General features: G+C 37.1%; 1 protein-coding gene across 2 annotated transcripts in view; it reads left to right on the top strand.

Moving 5' to 3' along the window:
- The window catches only part of LOC106871768 (uncharacterized), a 629,775-nt gene that overhangs the window by 104,925 nt on the left and 516,777 nt on the right, over positions 1-8,073 (top strand). The gene's annotated exons all lie outside the window — the stretch shown is intronic.

Raw genomic sequence — 8,073 nt, 5'->3', positions numbered from 1 at the left:
ATGGATATCTAAATCTTCATCATCTTCATCATGCAATGTCCATTTTCCATACTGGCATGGGTTGGACACTTTCACAGGATCTGGTGAGAGATTTTGCATCGAGCACTAATGTGAAATTTGGCATGTGGGATATAGAATATGGAATATATAGTATATATATAGTAAAATGAAATGAAGTATTGAATGTCTTATTGAATAAATGAAATATTGAATATTAAATATATAAGGACTAGTATACTTTCCTGCTTTCAAGGTCTTGTGTGACAGAAATGTTTTAACTGTAGTTGACTGGCTGTCTTTCTGTCCTTTATACATATTCCTTTGGACACCAGCAGTAGGTGTTTGGTTATTTTTAGAGATGATGCCAAACCATTTTTCAATGTTTTTTTAGAAATGATGACATTTGAGTGATTTTTTGTGTTTTAGTTATAGGGATAAGATTTTTAAACCCCAAATAAGATTAATTTAATCATTGTTTGTTAAGCTTGGGTTTGAATTTCTTAATAAAGTCCTTTTGTCTCCGTTTTCTCTCAATTTCATTCAGGTTGTAAAGTTTAGGAAATGGAAATATCATAAAAGTTTTTCGACCACATGTTGCCAGATGGTTACTCAGTGGTATTTGGCGGACCTCTGGGCTTTTAATCTGTTGTCGATGCACACGCGAGCGTTCTGATAGTGCATTACCTGTCTGGCCAACGTACTTTTCTTCACATATAATCTACTGCATCAAATGCCCAAATTGTGAAGAACTGTATGTTGGCCAGACAAGTAATGTACTATCAAAAAAATATTCAAAAATAGTTTGGCATCATCTCTAAAAATAGTCAAACACCTACTGCTGCTGTCCAAAAGAATGTGTATAAAGGACAAAAAGGCAGCCAGTCGACTACAGTTAAAACACTTCTGTCACACGGGACCTTGAAGACTACTACAAAGCAGGAAATTATACTAGTCCTTATATATTTAATATTCAATATTTCATTTATTCAATAAGACATTCAATACTTCATTTCATTTTACGATATATACTATATATTCCATATTCTATATCTCACATTAATTTCATAAGAATATAAACAAAACATTTAAAAAGCAGAGCTGGAATTCTTTTGAATAATATATTCCTCTATACACTATAATACAAACCCCTTTTAAAATTTTATATATATATATCTGTATATGGTTTAAAGATACAAATACGCACAAGTAATATCAAAAATGACTCACCCCCTCAAGAACTTGAAGGACAACTGGAATGAAATCAAAAGTGAGGTCCTCAAACAAACTGGTCTCAGCATAGTGCCAACGTCAATGTTAACGAGGGAATTAAGTTTTTGTACGACCAGAATACCATGATCTGTCAGAAGCATACTCCATATAAACATTCCTATTTCCCTAAAAAATTGACTTCACGGGATAAACAGATATTAATGCCTAACAAAACCAAAGTGACAAAACAAATGAAGAACCTAACTCTCTCTACAGACGAGATTGCAAAAAAAAGCTACGAAAATAAGGAACATTGAACTAGACCTCAAAATGTCTGATGAAAAAGGAACCTTCACTAATGGAACACCGAGCAGTGGAAAATATGAAAGTTAATCCGAAGTTCTTTTCCCACTTGAATCAATAAAATAGTGCTTTCTCTCAACATCCTATGATTGACAAAACAGTGCATAATCCAAGGGAATTCTTCGATCCCCAGAATTCTACTGCACAGAAACGTCTAGAGATTTTAGATATTATAGAAGAAGACGGTTATAGTTATTAACGATCTAGATTCAAATTCCGCATCAGGACTAGATGGTCTCCAAACCATACTATCGAAAACTTGCAATACAGTCTCGCCATGCCATTAAAGTTGCTATTTCAAACGTCGTTTGAAACCGGCATTTTTTCAGAATTATTAAAAGAAGCAACAGTAAAAGCTATCTATAAAGGAGGAGCAGGGCTGAAGCTAAATATTAGATACCTGTTTCTCTCACATCTCACAGATCTAAAATTGTAGAACGCATTGCCCGAAAAAGAATAACTGCATACCTTGAAGAAAACAATCTCTTAGATAATACATAGCATGGTTTTAGGACTGGATGAGGTTGTCTGACACAACTATTACAACACCATAACACTATCTTCAATAATCTCCTGAATGGAAAGGACGCTGACTGCATACCCCTGATTTTGCTAAAACGTTTGATAAGATTGATGGTGCAATCATCTGTCATAGGGAAACTCAGAGAATGATTTTTTGACTTCCTACAGGATAGGAATCAATCTGTTGCTGCAAACGGTTATCTCTCAGTAAAGTCACCCATAATAAGTGGTATACCTCAGGGTACGGTTCTTGGTCCATTATTATTCACCATAGTCCTATCAGGTATACTTTCACAAGTGCAATCGGTCAATTTAATGAGTTACTCTGACGGCACAAAAATATCAATGGCTATCTAAACTCCAGAAAATGCCATCTCACTCCAAAATGACCTAAACATCGTTTATCGATAGGTGAATAAAAATAATATGAAATTTAATGACCTAAACATCGTTTATCGATAGGTGAATAAAAATAATATGAAATTTAATGCATCAAAATTTCAGGCCCTTCATTATAGAGGGAATAGACATAAAGCCCAATATTTGGCGCCAGATAATACAATGATTCAGAGCACCACCCACATACGAGATTTAGGAATAACCATGTAAAATGATGCATCTTTCATCAGTTACATGACCAAACTGATCTCTAAATGCAGACATCTCATAGGATGGATTTTACGAACATTCACGGCAAGAGAACCGGTAATTATGTTAACTCTATGGAAAAACTTAGTTCTGAGCAGATTAGATTACTGCTCACAGCTACGGATCCAAATTCACCCGATCTCATAGAAGAAATTGAAGGGTTACAAAGAACATTCACCAATAAATTAATTTCGGTTAATGGCCTTAATTACTGAAAGCTCTGCCTCTCTACTCTCTTGAACACCGATGCGAGAGATATACTATTGTATATATATATATATATATACAAGATCCTGGAGGAGTATGTTCCAAACGTTGGCATTAATGCGAATTTTAATGCTCGAACTGGTAAGTACTATCGGCTTCCAAATATACCATCTTCAACCTTACAAGCAAAAACACGATAGTATACCAGTCTAATATTCAGAGGTCCTCAAGTATTCAACTGCTTACCCAAAGAGTTTAGACATAAAAGGGACCACTACTGGACCATTCAAAAAAGCATTGGATGAACACCTAACGACGATATCGGACCAACCAAACATTCAGGGATACACTCACGGGAGATCAGCGATTACAAACTCAATCATAGACCAACATTCAATCATAGAGCGACAACGAAGCTATAAAAAAATCAGAGAAAAGCAACAATAATAAGGCAGTGTTCCAATATGGCCGCAGTCCAGCAGCTGAAACCAGTAAAAGAATAAAAGAATACATACAACCACCAACACCAGCACTACTACTACTACTACTACTACTACTATCGGTGATGAAACTTTGCTGCCCCAACCTCAGTAAAGTCAAACACAACGAAATCTAGATTTATTTACTGTTAGACAAATATCTCGGTTATCACACAGCATCAATCTCTGTCATTAACCCAGGCAAAAAATGCTTCCCACCACTCGCTGCCATTAGGCCATAAGTCTTTTTGGAGGTTCCTGAAAAGTTTTAATCAAGACATTCACAAACATCAACCAACTTTCGTTTCGATGATCTTACAAAATATACCTTAATTGAAGCCATCACTGAATGCTCAAAAATAGAAGATTCCATACAGAGAGAATTGACTTGCTGAAATGACACACTGTATCATTTAATGGAAACCCATCTAAACTATTCCTACATCGATGCCGAACTGACAGCAAATTGAAGTGGCTAACATGAACTGTCTAGGTAACCACGTTTCAACAAATCAGTAGGTAAAATTGCTACTTAATAGATGAATTTTTTTCTCGCTCAACTTGTACTGGATCCATCAAAACGAAATAAAAAAATATCTTGGACCTGATGAAAAAAATATTCTCGCTGACCACGACAAATTACTCTGATCAGACATTTGAGAACATAATTACCTATGCACGTTTGAGAGTGTTGTTAAATATCATCCTGTATCTGCTGGAAGGAAGGAAATTTTTTCCGAGTTTCTTAACAAAAAACATGTTGGCTAACCTAGATTTTACGCCTAGACGCAGGGATAGAAAATATTTCACCTTTTTGTCTCGCTTACTTTAGCGAATTTACGACCTCTGGAATGAAACCCACAAAATTGAATGGAACATCATCGACAGTCCCTTCATTACTCATCCGGCACCCTCAGCTGCCAACACTGCCTCTCTGAACATCTCCACATTTCCACCAACCTGCAGTATCCATCAACAGGAAACAAACTATCTTAATGTTGCCACCAGAGGTACGCTCTCCTGGCGAACTTCAAAACAATGACCGCAGGGAAACCTGATACACCACCTTAAGATTGGCTTCACCTCAACTATGGCTGTCTCACCACCGTGTCCAGGGGGCCTAGCAACCGAAGTCAACGCAGCACACCGGCCGATCTCCCAAACTGGCATATATCCTGTAACCGTATCTCCTCAATAAACAGATACACACATCTATATACGTACACCACTCCTCTCTTTCTTTTTCTCTCCACACCACCAAATCTCAGTCCAATGCTAATTCCCCTCTCATACCCAGCAACACTGTTGCAATTACCTTAGCATACATCTGTCATACTCGTGCACATAAACACCAAACGCATTATATACCAGGGAGGTACCCCACCCAAACCGGAATTTGCAATATTATTTTTTCACTTATTTTTATGTTTATACTTTTATCACCTTCAACAAATCTACCCATCCACGATGGAGGCATAAAATGAGGGAGGGAATTCGTACCATCAGTATGTATTGAAAGATGTGTAAATGAATTCGATAGATTACTGGGTGAAGTCTTCGAGAAATCGCATTATTGTTGGTGATGCAGCATTCCATTGCAGCCAAATGACATGTGTTGCAACATGTGATGACGATTCACTCCCGAACTGAAATAGGCTCCCAGGTTCTGTATCATGAATGGTTATGTGGACCACACCAAACGAAAGCCAGAGCTTCCTTCGACCACTACATAAAAAGTATAAAGAACAAAAAATGTTATTTAGATATACTTTTAGTTTAGATTTTATACTATTTTACTCTTCTTTATACTCATACGTTCAAAGTTCACAAATTTTGTTATTTAAATTATGAATCATATTCCTTTCGATAATATCAATTCTTTGTAGACGATATTTTCTGTTTGGTCGACACTAATTTTAAAATTACTGAAGTCTGTTGCTCTACACTTAGCGACGTATAACTGGCCGTGTGTAAACATCGGAGCGGGTTAAAATACTCCTACCCGATCTGAAGTCTGGCCCTGTGCCTTGTTTGCTGTGAATGCGCGAGCGGAATCTTTAGGGTTGCAAAATATCAAACTAAGACTTACCTGTCACTGTTCTATGCGAATAATGTCCGGATGTCCTGGTATCTTGGATTATTTTGAATGATAAAACTGACATGCAAACAACAGCCGCTTCGATTAGCTGTTTCGAATCCTGCTCGAGTCTGATACACTTCAATAATCACTAAATAATCACACTGAGACATACTTTTTCTGACACACATTTTCCATTTTATTTTCGCTATTAACTGTCCTCATGACCTCCTTCGTATCTATGATGGGGCCACAATCTATACCATGAAAATCCAGAATTACTCGTGGTCGGTGAATTTTCAATAAAAATACGAAGGCGGTTTATTAATTCAAACACCGGTATTCACGCAATAATCATACATTCAGATTTTTTTAATAGTAAAAACCTTGCTGACGACCGTTTTTGTAATCCCAAATAATATCGTAACCACTGATCCAGCCGTCTGGCCGTGAAGAGGGAACAGAGAAAGAGACGGATAGACGGAAATAACGCCCAATATAGTAAGATTCTCCATCTGAAGCAATGCATAGGTCCAGACGCATTTTCCGCTGAGCGAAGTAGTCCTTGAACTCTCGCGAAGTGATGCTTTCAACTCCTCCGTCGTTTTTCCTGCACCTCTTCCACATCAGGAAAATGTTTTTCTTTAAGGAGTTTTTTCATTCCAGGGAAGAAAAAAAAGTTTCAGGGATCAAGATCGGGTAAATAGGAAAAGTCAGTAAGCGAGATCATGCTATTTTTGGTTAAAACAGTCTGACAGTCACGGACGTGTGTGTTCGAATATTGTCGCGATGAAACCACCGTTCTCCACTTTGCCACTCGTTGGGGTGTATTCGTCTTGCCGTGTCTCACAAATGCTCCAAAATTACCAAGCAAAATGTCTGGTTAACAGGAGGAAGAAAAACATTAGGTGGACAATTCGTTTCACATCAATGAAACAAATCAGCATCGTCTTGATATTGGATTTCATTTGACGCACTTTTTGGGTGTGTGGTAACATTGAATGCTTCCATTGACTGAATTACTGCTTCGTTTACGGGTCGTACACTTAGCACCAACTTTTGTCACAAGTGAGGACCTACGATAAAAGGTCCGGATCCATTTCCAACTGTTCTCTCACTTTACGACACGCATTCAGTCGTGACTGCTTTTGATTTTCTGTGAGCAAGCGACGCGCAAATTTTGCTGCAACTCTTTTCATTCGCAATTCCTCGCTCAAAATTTGTTCGCAGAAGCTCCAGTACTCGTAACTCATATCAAGTCCATCCGTTTTTCGGCGACGCTCCTCCAAGGTCTGTTCGTGAATTTTCATGATGTTCTCGTTCGTTCAGGAGGTTGACGGTCGCACTGAACGAGGCTGCTCTTCAAGCCACAAGTGAGAATTTCTAAAGTGTGAGAACTATTTGTAAACTTTTGTTCATGGCAGCGACCCTACAAACTGTTTGAAACATGAAAACTATTTCGGCCGCTGTTTTCCCCAGCAGAATCTGGAAAACGATGTCCTTTCTACCATATTCGCCGGACATTGCCCCATCTGATTATTATTTATTCCGCAGTCTTCAAAATCATTTGGACGGAAAAATATGAATTCTGTAAACAAGGTCAGAAGAATACTGGAGGAATATTTTTCGTCACGGGTAATTGAATTTTGGAAGAGGAGCCTTGCAAGTCTACCAGATAGATAGATGAGCATTGTCAAAAATGATGGAGAGTATACTTTAGAGTAAAAAGGAACTTTATTTAATTTTTAAAAATACTAGAAGTCTAAAAAAAGCGCATTATCTATTATATGACCCAATAAGTATAAAGGTATACATGACGGTGCCTGGCATAGAGGTTAGGGTATTCAGGTAACGGTCGTATTCTCGTGGGTTCGGCTCCCGGCAGCACGTGGTACCCTTGAGTAAGATACTTTCATGTTGCTCCAGTCCACTCAGCTGGCAAAAATGAGTTGTACCTCTACTTGAAAAGGGCAGCGGTTTCACATTCTTTGTCACGCCGACTCTCTGGGGAATACGTTAAGGTTACGTGTTTAAGTATGTCTTGCACGTTAATTTCACGAGCAGACTGTTCCATTGATCGGATCAACTGGAACCCTCACCGACGTAATGTCAACTAGTCATATATATATATAAGTTTAAATAAATGGAGTTATACGCATATATAAGAAATCATTTAATACATGCGTATAACTCCATTTATTTAAACTTATATTTATTCAATATACCTCAAATTAAAAGGGAGTTTCTACCCCATAAACAGGAGTTACACCAAAGTTATGTTGTGGACTTTGCTACCCTGGTAACTATTAACCATTTTATTTTGTCAGAGTTAATAATTAGCTAAGAGAAAATAAATACACATATTATATATATATATATATATATATATATATAATAATATTAGGGACAAAATCCAAAATTACAGGTAAAAAACTCAATTAAAATCAATTTATAAAAAATTAAAATGAGCCTTATAGATAAAGTATATATAAAATATATAGTTTTAGGGAAAATAACCAATAGTGGATTTTCATCGATGAGTTCTTGAAAATTGGTTATTTTCCCTAA

This window comes from Octopus bimaculoides, chromosome 17 (genome assembly GCF_001194135.2).
Source record: "Octopus bimaculoides isolate UCB-OBI-ISO-001 chromosome 17, ASM119413v2, whole genome shotgun sequence".
Lineage (NCBI taxonomy): Eukaryota > Metazoa > Mollusca > Cephalopoda > Octopoda > Octopodidae > Octopus > Octopus bimaculoides.
Note: the sequence above shows the minus strand (reverse complement) of the source record. Positions and strands in the feature narration are given on the sequence as shown.